This window comes from Microcebus murinus, chromosome 2, assembly GCF_040939455.1.
Source record: "Microcebus murinus isolate Inina chromosome 2, M.murinus_Inina_mat1.0, whole genome shotgun sequence".
NCBI lineage: Eukaryota > Metazoa > Chordata > Mammalia > Primates > Cheirogaleidae > Microcebus > Microcebus murinus.
In genome coordinates this window covers 19,560,165-19,576,954 of record NC_134105.1, presented here as the reverse complement: position 1 = coordinate 19,576,954, position 16,790 = coordinate 19,560,165, and the positions used below count along the sequence as shown (strand labels likewise).

General features: G+C 37.2%; 1 protein-coding gene across 14 annotated transcripts in view; it reads right to left on the bottom strand.

Annotated features, from left to right (window-relative positions):
* The window catches only part of PHACTR4 (phosphatase and actin regulator 4), a 105,308-nt gene that overhangs the window by 57,470 nt on the left and 31,048 nt on the right, over positions 1-16,790 (bottom strand). For 2 of the 14 annotated variants that reach the window (XM_075995777.1, XM_075995769.1), the window contains one exon: positions 1,591-1,650. The exons of 11 other annotated variants lie outside the window; for them this stretch is intronic. The gene's annotated coding sequence lies outside the window, so the exon portion shown is untranslated. Of the gene's footprint in view, positions 1-1,590; positions 1,651-16,790 lie in introns of those variants that run through there. One more of the 14 variants, XM_075995774.1, reaches the window with a different exon arrangement.

The window sequence follows — 16,790 nt, the reverse complement described above, 5'->3', positions numbered from 1 at the left end:
TCTGGAACTCCTGGGCTCAAGCAACCTTCTCACCTTGGCCTCCCAAAGTGGTAGGATTACAGGCGTGAGCGCCATACCCAGCCAGAAAATAAGATTTTAAATTTAAGAATACTTTGCCTTGAGGGGTCAGGCAGGAACGGGGTTTAGAACATAACCCCATTATATTTATGTTCAGGCATAAACTATGTCACCAATTTCTTCCATATGAAACATTTTCATTGATTATTTTGCTTAGAGAGATTCTGTTCCTCAGATTTAACACTCAAAGGAAAAAAAATGGAGATAACTACAAATTTTCTTGACCTCACAAGTTGTTTTTATTTTTTGGTTTCTTTGAGACAGGGTCTTGCTCTGTTGCCCAGGCTGGGGTGCAGTAGCACGATCATAGCTCACTGGAGCCTCCAAGTCTTGGGCTCAAGTGATCCTCCTGCCTCAGCCTCCCAAGTAGCTAGGACTGCCTGATTTTTACTTGGTATTATATTTTTGTAGAGACAAGGTCTCACTATGTTTCTCAGGCTGTTCTTCCAACTCCTGACCTCAAGCAATTCCCCCACTTTGGCCTCCCAAAGTGCTAGGATTACAGGTGTGAGCCATGGCACCTGGCTGACCTCACCATTTTTTAGACTCTTTCTCTTCTAGTAAAAACATTCCTCTAGAGATTCGAAACTTTTAGTAATATTTACAATTCCCAAACTTTTCATTGACAAATGCATATGACAAATCATATACCAACATGAGAGCGTGCTTATATGTTTTATGTCTTCAATAAACAGTTTACAAGATCAATCACAAAAGTATAATACTTTAATTTAAATGTACTTTTATGTTGAAGTACTAATATAAATGGATCACCTAGGAGAGTAAGCTCTTAGCTATTTTAATTACATTTCCCCCAGCTTAATTCAGCATAATTCTTTCTTATGGCCTAAGATGTCTCAGGCAGGTAAGCTCTACTGAGAAGTTAGGAAGAAAGTCACTTTACTCTAGGAAAAGATGATCAACAGAAATTATAAGGGGATCATGCAAATACATATTCACGTAAAAGACTAATTTTCAACTTCTGGATATATAATTGAGGGAAAGATCAGCTTCCTTTTCCTTAGTCCTTGATCTACTCAATCTGGCTGGCTCTGGATAGTTACAGGAGATAATATCTTATAATGAATAACCTGTGCCTCACACTCCCTGAAGAAATTAGAAAGCATTGCTAGTCATTTGAAAACTCTTCATTATCTCATCTATTGCCATAAATTGCTCCCTTATCCTAGAATTTCTTTCCCAGGTCCACCTGGGAAACTCCTCCTCATCCTTTGGTAACTGGCTCAAATGCTGCTTCCTCCCTTATAAGCAGTTTCTTGGTCACTCAAGCAGAATTCTGAAAAAGACTTCATGAACCCTGATTATGTGCTCAGCACTGGGTTGGTGCTAAAACACAAAAATTTTGGCCGTTAAGGTGCTTTCGGTTCAAGTAAATAGACCTACAATAGAGCATAAAGAGTACTTAGGTACCATGCATACACATATTGATGTGGGTAAGGGTGTCTAGTTTTGTCTTGAGGTCAAAGAAAATATATATATATTTTTTTTTACCTTGAAACACAGAAGCTCAAGCAACAGAGAAAATATCTTGATTGAAGTGACATCTAAAATCTGAAAGAGTTAGCCACAGAAGGGACGACAGAAGTAAGATAAAGGTATAAACATCTTGCCACCGGGTGTGGTGGCTCATGCCTATAATCCTAGCACTCTGGGAGGCCAAGGCAGGAGGATCGCTCAAGGTCAGGAGTTCGAAACCAGCCTGAGCAAGACCGAGACCTCGTCTCTACTAAAAATAGAAAGAAATTAATTGGCCAACAAAATATATATATATAAAAATTAGCCAGGCATGGTGGCACAGGCCTGTAGTCCCAGCTACTTGGGAGGCTGAGGCAGGAGGATTGCTTGAGCCCAGGAGTTTGAGGTTGCCATGAGCTAGGCTGGTGCCACGGCACTCTAGCCCGGCCAAGGGAGTGAGACTCTGTCTTAAAAAAAAAGGGGGGGGGTACGAACATAAAGAGATAATATTGGAGAGGTAAAGGGCTGATCATGACTATGGTCTTGTTGGACACACCACCTGGAACTGCAATAATCTTCAGACTTCTCTATTAGGCTAGAAAATCTTTGTGGGCAGGGACCATGATATATTTTTTTTCTTTAAAATTTTTAATTTTCTTTCCTTTTTTTTCTAATCAAAGGAGATAACTGAGACTGAATATGATGTATTTATTCTTAAACCCTCAATGCTTGGCACAATGTGGTACATAGTATACATGCTAGAAATATTTATTAACCTTGAGTACAAGGAAAGAAACAGCATTCTTTAATTTTAAACTTTGCTCACAGAATCTAGTTAAAAGGCAATTAAGGCAAAAAATTCCACTGATGGAGGCCAGAAGAAATGTGGTGACCATGGAGTATTCTATTATTCTAAACAATCCTTAGAGTTGCTGTGAAACTCTCACTTATGTGGAAAAATATGGCCTGTTCATGATTTTTTTTGAGAATGTACTGCTTTGCAAGTAGTAACAAAGGAGACAAATTTGTCATATGAACAAATCTGTCACACAAACCCTCATTAAATCACTACTGTTAAGCTCAAGATCCTTAGCACAAAGCTTTTATACTTCATGTGAACTAGCCTGAAGAACAGGCTGAAAGAGACAGAAGGTTAAATTTAAGGTAGGGCCACTGGAATCACTGGATATTCATGCCACTTACCCAAATAATACTAGTTTCTTTCTGTGGCTGGCTCACTGGATGCAAAAAGCAAAACTGCCTCCCATTCTACATCAAATACTGTAACTCTTGTTCCCTACCTGATATCCACTTACTAGAAGGCAGCATGATTTACCAAAAGAAGAAAGCAGAGGCTTTGGACTCACATATAACTATGTATAATTTCAGCTTTCCCATTTACTGATTAGGTGACTCTAGACAAGTTACTTATCTGCACCTCAGTCTACATATTGTAAAATGGAGATAACTGCTTATAGTGTTGCTATGAGAAATAAGAAAACTCTCTAAGGACTCCCTGATGATTAAAGGTACTTAATATTTTGGCTCCTTTTAGATTCTTTACATATATGAACCCCACACCTCCCTGATGGCTAAATTTAGCCACCACAGTTCTTTAGGAAAAACTGGGGAGGTTCTATTATGCTTTTATATTACAGCAGCTATATTATCTCTTCTGCTGTCAATAATAGCAGGCTTGAAGTAATGTATATATGTTTATAAACTCACAATATGTTACACAATGTTTATGGGACAGAGAAAATGAAATTATGCCAGCAAGACTGCTTTTAGCTCCACAGAATGAAAAATCTTACTTAGTCTAAGAAGTTGGAGCTACAGGGATTTTGCCTTTTTGTTTTCTCTTCAAGTTTTTGTTTTGAGAATAAGCCCTTGAGGATACCCCCAGGAGTAAGAAGATGCTTCTAGAACTGCGGAAGGAGTTATAAGAAATTATAGTAAACAAGGAAAGTTTAGGTTAAGAAAGGTAAAAGGGTTTTTCTACAGTTGGGTTAAGGATTTGAGGAGTTCCTTAAGGTACAGTAAAATCAGTGGAAAGGTAAGAGTGAGAATTAGCTGAATGGAGATGAGAAAATGTAGAAAAAATAAGTGAGCAAAAAAGATTCATACGTTGTGGGGATAAGGGAAAAAAGGAAGTGAGAAGAGGATATAAATGGCAGTGATGGAACTTTAAGTCACCATGTGACATCAGGCAGTTGATTCAAATTATTGACAAGGTCCTTTTGATTAAACCAAGAATTTAACCAATTCAATGTTCTGTTTCAAATAATGGTTCAGGCCGGGTACAGTGGCTCATGCCAGTAATCCCAACACTCTGGGAGGCTGAGGTGAGAGGATCAGTTGAGGTCAGTAGTTGGAGACCAGCCTGAGCAAGAGAGAGACCTCATCTCTACAAAAAATAGAAAAATTAGCTAGGTGTGGTGGTATAGGCCTGTAGGCCCAGCTAATTGGGAGGTTGAGGTAGAAGGATCACTTGAGCCCAGGAGTTTGAGGGTGAGTTTGAGCTATGAGGAACCCACTTTACTCTAGCCAGGATGACAGAATGAGACTCAGCCTCAGGAAAAAAAAAAAAAAATTCCAATAATGGCAATAATTGTTCAAAGAAATATTTTATTACAGAAAGGGTAGTGGCCATACAGTACCGTATATAACTAATCTAACTCAATGCTTGCCATATAATGCAAAATAAATGTTAAATTCATTGGTTTAAGGTTATTGGGAAACTATAACCCTCATTTATTCTTTCCACAAATATTTGCCAAGCACCTCTAAAGTGTCAGGTATTTTCTCTGTATTCACACTAGTGAATACAGAGGGGTTAAAAATGCCTGTCCTCATTCTAGTATGTTAGTGATAAGTGCTATACAAGAAAAAAGGGAGGAAAGGGAGATAAGGTGGGCTGAAAGAGAGGGTGCTAAATTATAAAATGGGTGAGCATAAGAGCCTCATTGGGAAGATGCAAAGATCTGAAGTAAAAATACATTCCTTAATTAACTTCCTTTGTCATCTTCCTAACATTATAGTCTCTTCAGTTTTAATGGCAGCAAAATAAAAAGCAACATTTCCAAGAATACCAAAAATAAATACTACCTACACTATAGTGTATTTCAATCGCTGCTAGAGGAGTATTGGCTATCAAATGTGTTGCTAAATTCTCAAATATCTACTCTCCAACACTGTGGCCACAAGCCCCATGTGATTTACATTTATATTAATTAAAGTGAAATGCAATTTACAATTCAGTTTCTTGGTAGTATTGGCCACATTTCAGGTGCTCAGACTGGAGAGTACAGACACAGAACATTTCCACCACTGCAGAAAGTTCCATTGGACATGCTGAACCTAAAGGACTTTTAAAGCATACTCAGAAGTCTTCAGTAATAACAGTATCTCAAAGAACTAATTCCAGGCTGGGCGTGGTGGCTCACGCCTGTAATCCTAGCTCTCTGGGAGGCCGAGGCAGGCGGATTGCTCAAGGTCAGGAGTTCGAAACCAGCCTGAGCAAGAGCGAGACGCCGTCTCTACTATAAATAGAAAGAAATTAATTGGCCAACTAATATATATAGAGAGAAAAAATTAGCTGAGCATGGTGGTGCATGCCTGTAGTCCCAGCTACTCGGGAGGCTGAGGCAGGAGGATTGCTTGAGCCCAGGAGTTTGAGGTTGCTGTGAGCTAGGCTGACGCCACGGCACTAACTCTAGCCTGGGCAACAAAGTGAGACTCTGTCTCAAAAAAAAAAAAGGAACTAATTCCGTATTTCACTAGCATGTGATGTCTATCTTCCACAGTACCAACTACTATTGGCAGTGAAAGGGGCAGCCTTGCTGAAATAACAGGAAAATATCTAATCCCACAATTTCCTAATAACATCTAAAGATCAATCATCAGCTCTCTCTCCCTGCTCTCTGCTCTTTCTCTCCCTAGCTGACAAGCACACTGCTGGTACTCTGTTTTCACAAACATCTGAAAAAAGCCAATGGACAGAAAGGAAACATAAATCTTTCTCTTTACATTCAGCAGCTCAATGTCTTTAGAATTTGTTTTATGGCCTCGATGTGTTCCTGAGAAGCTCCCAGACAGCATGGGGGGGGGGGACACTTTAGCCTACAGATTCTGCCCCAAATCATCTCTTAAAGGCTAGATCAAGTCACTTCTGTTGTTATCTGTCTGCTGAGAAGAAAGAGAGGAGTGCAGTGTTCACAGTACCCTGTTAATTCGGCAACAGCCATAAATCATCTTCACCCCCTTTTTACTATTCCTAAATAAAAAGCCTGAATACCTGATTCTCTCAGCCAAACATACTTTTCCTCTTCCCACTTTTCATTGTGTTGGCCTTTTTTCCACTTGGGAAAAAGTAAAATAAACTTCTAATCTTTGTTTAGAGAAATTTTTCGCAAACCCACATGCACCAGCAAAATAGGCAGCCCCAACTCCACCCCAACAGACAGTATACATTGAAGAAATCTTGACAGTTAAAAAAAAAAGTTTCCTTTTATTCAGTTTCAAACCACTGAGCTATTTATTATACTCACAATCCTTGATACTGATTGTTTAGCAACTGAATTACTACTACTTTTTCAAATAACACTCTGTTAAAGTCTGTGAATAATAATAATTTAAACCCTAGAGAACCAAGAGTCGTTTTATTTTACCAAAAGACTTACTGAGAGTTACATTAATTTGTTATCAGTTGAAAATTAACAACCTCCATCTTACTGGTCATCTATTCTTTCTAATCCAAATGGCGCTTTTTCATAAGCTGAAGATATATTTCATGCAGTTACAATAAAAGTGATTAATGGAGCCTTAATCTTCTTTTTTTTTTTTGAGACAGAGTCTCACTCTGTTGCCCAGGCTAGAGTGAGTGCCGTGGTATCAGCCTAGCTCACAGCAACCTTAAACTCCTGGGCTCAAGCAATCCTGCTGCCTCAGCCTCCCGAGTAGCTGGGACTACAGGCATGCGCCACCATGCCCAGCTAATTTTTTCTATATATATTAGTTGGCCAATTAATTTCTTTCTGTTTATAGTAGAGACGGGGTCTCGCTCTTGCTCAGGCTGGTTTCGAACTCCTGACCTCGAGCAATCCGCCCACCTCGGCCTCCCAGAGTGCTGGGATTACAGGCGTGAGCCACTGTGCCCGACCAGGAGCCTTAATCTTAAAGAAAAAAAGTACTTTATAAAATCACATGATATTCATAAAAACAAGTCCCAACTGACCTCTATTAAGGAACAAAGAGGTATCAATGATGTATAGAAACTAACCAGTCAGAAATCAAGGAGCTCCCATCACAGGATTTTGAAACGTGTTGAATGTTTCCCAGTAAAGTGACATTCATTGCTGGTGACTCAAAGAGATGACTACTGAGACACTGCCACTTAATCTTCCATCTCTCTCTTTCATAACTCTTTCTAACTCATTTGGCTCTCAACTTCACTTCGAGTGAGAAAGATATTATCAACACTACATATCCGGTGGGAATATAATAAATGTCTAATGATAGCTGTAACATTTTTTAAAGTTATCAAGAAATTCCTAACAAGGAATCTCCTTAAGCAAAAATATACATGTACAGAATATGGCCTTCATCCTCTACTAAATAAAAAAGTCTGGGTAATGAACACTTGGTTACACTACGAGTCAAGAGTAATTCCTGCAAAGGAACTAAGGATGACTATTTAAACGGTGTTTCTATCAAACATACTCTGGCCAGTAATTCAAAAGCACTTTTTGTTTTCCATGTATGAAATATCCATATCTCTTTCATACCATTCCCTTCCCTCCAAACCCTCAATTTTTTACAATCACAGAAAGTGAGGCATGGAGGGGGGAAGTTATGTGCATAATTTCTAAAGTCAAAGAGAAATTATGTTTTGGATTATACATATCTTGGCTTCTAAATCTCATTAAAAAATAATAGACTCTCAAATACATTAACACTTAAGGAAAAGAATATAGTGAGGTCAGAGGAAAATATAGACAACTTGTGCCTTTGTTTACCAGTCTACCCTAAAACAACTAGTTTGATCTCTTAATCTTAGTTTGATCTTTCTAAAAAATTAATATCTCTGAAAAGATTAGTGTACTGAGTCTGTGAAAATGTAGCCATCAAACAAAACCTTCCAAGAGGCAAATTTGATGATTGTTATTTCAGTCTAAAAATAATTTCTTTTATCAAAAAGCCCTAAATTAAATAGGATCCAATAGCTATAAACACCTAGACTAGGCACCAATAGCTTTCAGAATACTACTTATCTTAAAATCCAGAAAGTTAACAACTAGTTTGTTTTGTTGATTTATACTGAATGAAAAGAAAAATGGAAAAAGACAAAGGGCTAAAATGATTCTTCTGGGATTTATTTGCTTGGGGAAAAGTCTTCTACATCTTTACACAATCTATAAATCGTCTAGGTCTGACAGAATCTGTTTATGTAACACAACTTTCAGATTTGACATCCACCTATGTATCTTTAGGGCAGGAATAATTTCTTTCTTATTGGCTTCCAGTTTTGTCCTTTTCTAATCTATTCTCAACACTGGTGCCACAGGGATCTTTTTTTTTTTTTCTTTAAGCCAGTCAAATTTAGCAGTGGGGAGTTGAATACCAACTTCAGCGACACTAATGTTAGTAAGTTCTGATAACCTACTACCATCAGACCAGCCTACAGTGATCTTTGTAACAATATAAATTTAATAATGTTCTCCACAATTTACAAAAAACCCTTTGAAGACCAGACCCAGCGTCTATTCTTATCATTCATTCTCCCTCATCTGCCCTAGTCTTTAGTTCCACTGAAGCACTTGGGGTTCCTAAACTATGACATACCCTCCCAGGTCTGCTAACCTATGCATTCACTGTTCTGTCTCTCCTTCCCCTTAATCCCTACTCTACCTAACTCCTACCACTTCAAAATTCAGTTTTATGTGTCACTTCCTCAAGGAAGGCTTCCTTGAAACTTTCTATGACGTCTAAGACTGATTTAGGCATTCTTCTGTGCTTTAGTCACCTGAATATACCTCTACATATAGGGGTTATAATGTTTATCTATTTATTGATTTGTCTCTCCTATTAAACTTTACATTCTCCGAAAGCAGAAATTGTCCTTATATTCTCAACAAGTAACATAGTATTCAGCACATAGCAGACATTCAATAAATACTTGAAAAAACAGAGGGAGGCAGAGGGAGAATAGGATCTTTCACTCCTCCGAGGGAAAGGTTTGCCTATGTGTCCCTCTAGGGTTATGGTGTAATTATGCTGGGAAATGTGCCAGGCCTGTAGGTAATGAATATCTAATAAATCATTGATCAGTTTTGTGACAAAAAGAAAAATAAAAGACAGCCTTGATTGAAATTCTTTTACTAGCTATGGATTACATGTTATTATAAATTCACTTCCGCATATGCTTACAGCAACACATTCTTTTAATTATAGTTGCTTTTTGATTTAAAAAAACGAATTAAAAATAGCTCTGCTTTTCTAATTCCTAAGAGAAACATTTAGAAGGACTAAACTATAACACTACCAGTTTTTAATTAGTCAAAGCTTATTTCTGGTCTCTGTTTCTTCTCCCCTTGATTCCTGTTTCCTGGTTTCTGATTATTTCATTAAATTGTAAAAACTGCTATCAGCAATAATAGAACACAAAGAAATAAAATACTATTAACTTTAAATTGACCTACTGTAACATATGAGTAACTCTAAAAAAAGATTTGATGAAAAGAAAGCTAAAGCTTAGAAAAATTTAAACTAAATTCAACTGTCCATGCATCCTTTCTCCCTGTTCTCTAATAATAGTAATCACTAAGACTAATTGAGCATGCTGTTAGTATTGTGCCAAGGACTGTTCTAAGTGTTTTACATATATTAACTTGTCTAATTCTTACAAGTCTATGAGAAAGATACCATTTATTATCCCCATTTTATAGATGACGAAACTGAGTCACAAGGAATGAACAAGTTAATAATCGGCAAAGCTAGGATTCATATCTATGTAATCTGGATCTGAGTCTCCACTCTTTGCTACATTATAAACCTAGATATGCAACCAAAACTCTCTAGTCCAAATCTTTAATGAGAAACACAAATTACTGAGCACAGGTTTACATAACCTTTCACTAACATTTACACTACTTGGAGCATTATTAGCAATGTACAAGTACGTTTTGTGACCACATATTATAAGATAGTTAAGAAGCCTCTAGTTTTTCCTATTTTCCTGTGTTTGCCAAATTTTCCTTTTAGATTAAAAACAAAAACAATAAAACAAAAAACTCTCCCTAAAGAAATTACCACTAAACTGTTCAAAGACCACAGATACAGGAAATACAGTCTTCCCTAGGTATCCAAGGGGGACTGGTTCCAGGACTCAGATATTCAAGTCCCTTACATAAAATGTCAAAGTCTTTGTATACAACCTATGCACATCCTCCCATATACTCTCAATCATCTCTAGATTACTTATAATACCTAATACAATGCAAATGCAATATAAATCGTTGTTATGCAGTATTTTTCAAAATTTGTATTATCTTTTATTGTTGTATGTTTTTTTCCCCTAAATATTATCCATCCACAGTTGGTTGAAATGGGATGTGGAACCCTTGGATATGTAGGGCCCACTATATGTATATATGATATACAAGTAAGTTTTGTATCTTATTCATTTTTTTTGCTTCAAGGAAGCTACGGCAGTGACCCAATACAAATTTATTAAATGAATTAATGCATCATTCAGTCAGCTAATCATCCATGCATCCACCCACCATTCATTCACCTTTTGGGTGGGATTAGGACACTAACTGGCCTTCATTGTAACCAACATTAAGCCAGGGTAGCCTGGATGCATTGTGAGTTTATAACTAAAACTAAACGAATACATGGCTTCAGTATTAAGCAAAGCTCTTCATCCTAGCAAGAATGTCCTTTCTTTGGTGGCCCCCTTTTTTTACACTATTTAAGACATAATTCTTAAAGCTTCTTGCTGTCCATGCCCTTTGATTGTTGAGCTATAAACTGAAGAGGAAAAACACTAACCCCTGGGGAGAAGGAGACAAAAGAAAACAGCCAGACTCACTCACCTGTTTTATAGCATCTAAATTCTTTTGAGAGATCAAAAGAAAAAAACCAAAAACTATACAAGCATCAAAGGAATCTAAATATGACACTTATGAAACTTAAACAGGACACATTTTGTTTTAAAAATATTTTATTTTGTAAAATGTATCTCAGTGTTATCAATTTTTAAATCAATTTGGTAGAAATGTAGGTGTCATTATTATTTAAATATTTAAGAGTAAAAATAAATTATCCGGCCAGGCGGGGTGGTTCATGCCTGTAATGCTAGCACTCTGGGAGGCCGAGGTGGAAGGATAGCTCAAGGTCGGGAGTTCAAGACCAGCCTGAGCAAGAGTGAGATCCCATCTCTACTTAAAACAGAAAGAAATTAGTCGGACAACTAAAAATATATAGAAAAAATTAGCCAGACACGATGGCATATGTCTGTAGCCTCAGCTACTCCGGAGGCTGAGGCAGCAGCATTGCTTGAGCCCAGGAGTTTGAAGTTGCTGTGAGCTAGGCTGACGCCATGGCACTCTAGCCCCAGATAATATAGTGAGACTCTGTCTCAAAAATAAACAAATAAATAAAAATAAATTATCCTATTTATAGGGTAATTAAAATGTTTAAATAGGTCAAACATAATGTTCATCTTTTTATGCAACAGAAAAAGAAAGCTATAGCTACAGATTACAATCTGATAGGATGTCATAGTCTACCACAAGATAAATACTGGTTTGATGAGGAAACCCCCCTGCCACAAATCTTCAATGAGGAATTAGAGGTCATTAGCACCATCCCACAAGATGATCCATTATATTAATACTACCATTACTTTCTTTCAATAGAAGCCTCAATTATGGCGAGTGTGTGTATATGCATGCAACCATGTGTTGTGAACTCCACTGATGTTTCAAACTGTTATTGTGTAAAAATTATCCTGCCTTTGAATCAATTCAAAGCTCTGATCATGAAATTCATTTTTTTTTTTTTTTGAGACAGAGTCTCGCTTTGTTGTCCAGGCTAGAGTGAGTGCCGTGGCGTCAGCCTAGCTCACAGCAACCTCAAACTCCTGGGCTGCAGTGATCCTTCTGCCTCAGCCTCCCGAGTAGCTGGGACTACAGGCATGCGCCACTATGCCCGGCTAATTTTTTATATATATATCAGTTGGCCAATTAATTTCTTTCTATTTATAGTAGAGACGGGGTCTCGCTCTTGCTCAGGCTGGTTTTGAACTCCTGACCTTGAGCAATCCACCCGCCTCGGCCTCCCAAGAGCTAGGATTACAGGCGTGAGCCACAGCGCCCGGCCGAAATTCATTTTTTTTTATGAAATTAATTTTTAACACGACAGCACTCAGAGCAGGAACAATCAGTGAAGTTGTTTTGACTGTAGTAATAAATATATTATAGAATTGGTGCAAAAACTGACAAATGGTTCCACAGAACAAAAATATAGTCCAAAAATACACCCAAGACCTTACAAAACTTAGTGTGACCACACTGGCATCATAAACCAATAAAAAGGGTAGTTTATTGTTTAATTTTAATTTTTTCTAAGTTATATTTTATAATCATTTTGTCAAATATCAAAAGGAAATATAAGTTCACTTCAATTATTAAAGTTATATTAATCTATGTAATAATAAATTTAGGAATAAATGACACTAACAATTTTTCCCATTACTTGATGTAAATACTTGATCTATTTACTTACCTACAGCAAATTTTTAGTTTTATAATAGGTTACATTTTGATAAGATTACTCCTAGGTAATAACTTTGGTTGTTATTGTGAATGACTTTTAACCCATTTCAATTTTCTATAAGTAACTTGTTATATTTGTATACATTATATAACAATTCATTTTGGAACATTTATTTTGTAGTTAGCCAGCCATTGTACTGAATTTTGTTTCAGTTGATTTTCTTTGAGTATTTTTCTGAAGAGACAATAGTACCTACCAACAAATGCACAATTATTTTGTTCTTTATTAGAAACATACCTCTAATCAGTGTTTGTCTTACTATACTGTCTAGGACTCCCAAAATAATGTTGCATAAGGGTAGCAGGGGACATTTCTTCAGTATTTCACTGATAAATGTAGTGGTGTCTATTGGTTTCAGAGAACTACTCTTTGTTTGTCTGTTTTCTGAGACAGAGTCTTGCTCTGTTCCCTGGGCTAGAGTACCATGGCATTAGCCTAGCTCACAGCAACCTCAAAATCCTGGGCTCAAGTGATCCTCCAGAGAACTATTCTTGATCAAGTCACTATGTTAAGAGATGTTGTAAAAAATTCACCTAGTCATATTCTTTCAATATATTTATAAATTTGTCATAACAAATGAAAAAAAAGCAGTTATAAATTAGTATGTTAAAAATACATAACTACTGTATACAGATAACTGCCCTAGGAAAAATCCAGGGATATATCAAAATGTTTTTTTTTTTTTGAGACAGAGTCTCACTCTCTTGCCTGAGCTAGAGTGCCGTGGCAACAGCCTAGCTCACAACAACCTCAAACTTCTGGGCTCAAGCGATCCTCCTGCCTCAGCCTCCCAGGTAGCTGGGACTACAGGCTGGTGCCACCATGCCTGACTAATTTTTTCTATTTTTAATTTTTGGCTAATTTATTTCTATTTATAGTAGAGACGGGATCTTACTCTTGCTCAGGCTGGTCTTGAACTCCTGAGCTCAGGGAATCCTCCTGCCTTGGCCTCCCAGAGTGCTAGGATTACAGGTTATGAGCCACCGCGCCTGGCCTCAAAATGTTATCAGTAGTTATTACTGGCAAGACAGATCTGGTATGATTTAAAACTTTCTGCTTTATGCAATATTTTCTAATTTTCCCCAAAGAAATATGTGTCTTTTTGTAATCAGAAAAAAATATGATTTTTTTTTTGAGACAGAGTCTTGCTTTGTTGCCCAGGCTAAAGTGAGTGCCATGGCGTCAGCCTGGCTCACAGCAACCTCAAACTCCTGGGCTCAAGCAATCCTGCTGCCTCAGCCTCCCGAGTAGCTGGGACTACAGGCATGCACCACCATGCCTGGCTAATTTTTTCTCTATATATTAGTTGGCCAATTAATTTACTTCTATTTATAGTAGAGACGGGGTCTCACTCTTGCTCAGGCTGCTCTTGAACTCCTGATCTTGAGCAATTCACCTGCCTCGGCCTCCCAGAGTGTTAGGATTACAGGTGTGAGCCACCTCGCCCAGCTGATTTTTTTTTTTTTTTGGACACAGAATCTTACTCTATCACCCTAGCTAGAGTGTAGTGGCATCATCACAGCTCACTACAACCTCAAACTCCTAGGCTCAAGTCCTGCCTTAGCTTCCTGAGTAGCTTGTGCTACAGGCGTGTACCACCATGCCCATTTAAGTTTTCTATTTTTTGTAGAGACAGAGTCTTGTTCTTGCTCAGGCTGGTCTCAAACACCTGACCTCAAGCTACTCTCCTGGGTCAGCCTCCCAGAGTGTTAGGATTACAGGTGTGAGCCACCACGCCTTGTCAATTTGTTGTATTTGATCTGCAAGTATTTTATATCAACTTTCTACTATATATTCATTAAGCGAGATAGGACAAATGTATTTTTATATTATCTTTGTCAGCTTTTAGTTATCAAGAGTCTGCTAACTTTATAAAATAAATAGATATACTTTCTCTCTCTGCTCTGCTATGGTTGATATAGCATTATACAGTTGTCCCCTCTTATCCCTTAATTTCACTTTCTGCAATTTCAGTTATCCACAGTCAATCAGTCCAAAGCTGCGAAATGGAAAACTCCAGAAATAAACAATTCATAAGTTTTAAATTGGTTGCCATTCTGAGTAGCATGATAAAATCTCATACCATCCTGCATCATCTTGCCCAAGACATGAGTCATGTCTTTGTCCAGTGTATCCACACAGTATAGGCTCCCTGCCTGTTAGTCACCCTAGTAGCCATCTTGGTTGTCAGATCGACTCTAGCAGTATTGCAGTATTTGTGTGTAAGTAACCCTTATTTTACTTACTTCCTCTATTTTATTATTAGTTATTGTTTTTAAAACCTTACTATGTCTAATTTATAATTCAAACTTTATCACTGGTACATATGTATTGGAAAAAACATAGTATATATAGGATATGATACTATCCAGGATTTCAGGCATCCACTAGGGGTCTTGGAACATATCCCCCATGGATAAGGAGGGACTACTGTAATTATCTGCTCCATCAATATGAATTCAGTTGCCCATAAAGCCCCTAAATTTAGACACATTTTAACATTAGTCTACATGGGATTTTTATTTCTTGAGTCACTTTGGCAACTTATATTTTTCTAGAAAATTATCCATTTTGTCAGGAATACAACAGAGGTGCCAAGGTAATTCAGTAGACACAGGAGAATATTTTTAACTTTGTGCCATATCCAAAAATTAACTGAAAAAGAATCACTGACTTAAAATAAAACCCAAACTATAAATACCCTGAAGAAAAAAATAGTAGAAAATCTTCGTGACCTTCGATTAAGCAAAGATTTCTTTTTTCTTTGAGACAGAGTCTCACTCTGCTGCCCTGGCTAGAGTGCCATGGCATTGGCCTAGCCTCAGCAACCTCAAAGTCCTGAGCTCAAGCAATCCTCTTGTCTTCGCCTCCTGAGTAGCTGGGACTACAGGCAGGCCCCACCATGCCCAGCTAAAGCAAAGCTTTCTTAGAACACAAAAAGCATGAACCATAAAAGAAAAAATTGATTAAACTGGATTTCATTAAAGACTTTTGCTAGTAAAAAGATAAAAAGACAAGTCGCAGGCTGGGAGAAAACATTTGTATAACATACATCATTGCCTAAACAGGGTGCATGACACATTGATATGGGCTCAGTATACAGAAATTAAATTCAGATGGAAATGAGTCTACACATTCAGTCAATCTACCACACTTGCTATGATTTTCTAGGAATAAAGAGTAGTCAGAAGTGATGAAAAAAGATGATAGGACATAGACAATAATCCAGAATGCCAGCATTACTACCTTTCCAGGCTTGTATTACCATTACTATAAAGCATCTTTTTCTACCAACAGAAGAAATAATTACATGATGTATTTCAAGTTCACAGAAACTGGTGTTTGTTCATTCTATTTCCCTTAAAATTGGCAATTCTATTTTATGGAGAAAAATTAAAACCACTGGGAGAATGTATTATGTGATTTCTGTTGGGCAGTGGGATATACTGTGTTTCCCCGAAAATAAAACGAAATGCATGGGTTGTGTAGATACGCTGCGTAGCCACGCCCATCACTAGGTCTTGTCTTTGGGGTAGAGCTTATATTGAGCAAATGCTTAGAAATCCTGCTAGGGCTTATTTTATGGGTAGGTCTTATTTTCGGGGAAACATGGTAACAGTAAAAAGACGTTGGCCTCCATAAGTTTATACTTCTAGTACAAAACAAGATGAGAGAGGATATTTAACATATATTTGTAATAATGTTTTATTAGATTTCTACTCAAAACCTTAAGGGGAAAAATGAAATTAGCATTATTTTTGGCATTGTTTAATCTTGGATAAATTTATAATCGTGGAGGAATTTATCTCCTACGCAGAGGATCTCAAAACTAATTAAGTTTCTACCTTGTCCTTCATTATTAAAGAGGAGGGAGGAAAGGACTGTGACTGACATATTTTGAGCTCCAAGTGGTAACAACATATTACTACACAATTTTTTCCCATGAACTCTGAAGTAAAGTGCATTAAGCCTTCAGTATGATTCCTTAATAAATGTTGTTGAACAGCTAGTAAAAAAAACCTTTATAACATAATAATTATTTATAAATTCAGATACAGAGTAAGAAAAAATAATTCACTTTAAGTATTTTTTTAGAGACAGAGTCTCGCCGCTCTGTTGCCCAGGCTGAAGTGTAGTGGCATGGGTCACAGCTCACTGTTAACCTCAAACTTCTGGATTCAAGTGATTTTGCTGCCTCAGCCTCCTGAGTAGCCAGGACTACAGAGTCATGAGCTACTACACCAGGCTAATCCTAGCTAATTAAACAAATTTTTTTGTAGTTATAATTGACTTTAATTATTTAGAAAATGATAAATTCTATTTACTACCTAAACAAATTGCTTCTTGTATTCCTATATAATATAAATTCTAATAAAAAAGGAAATATTACTTTG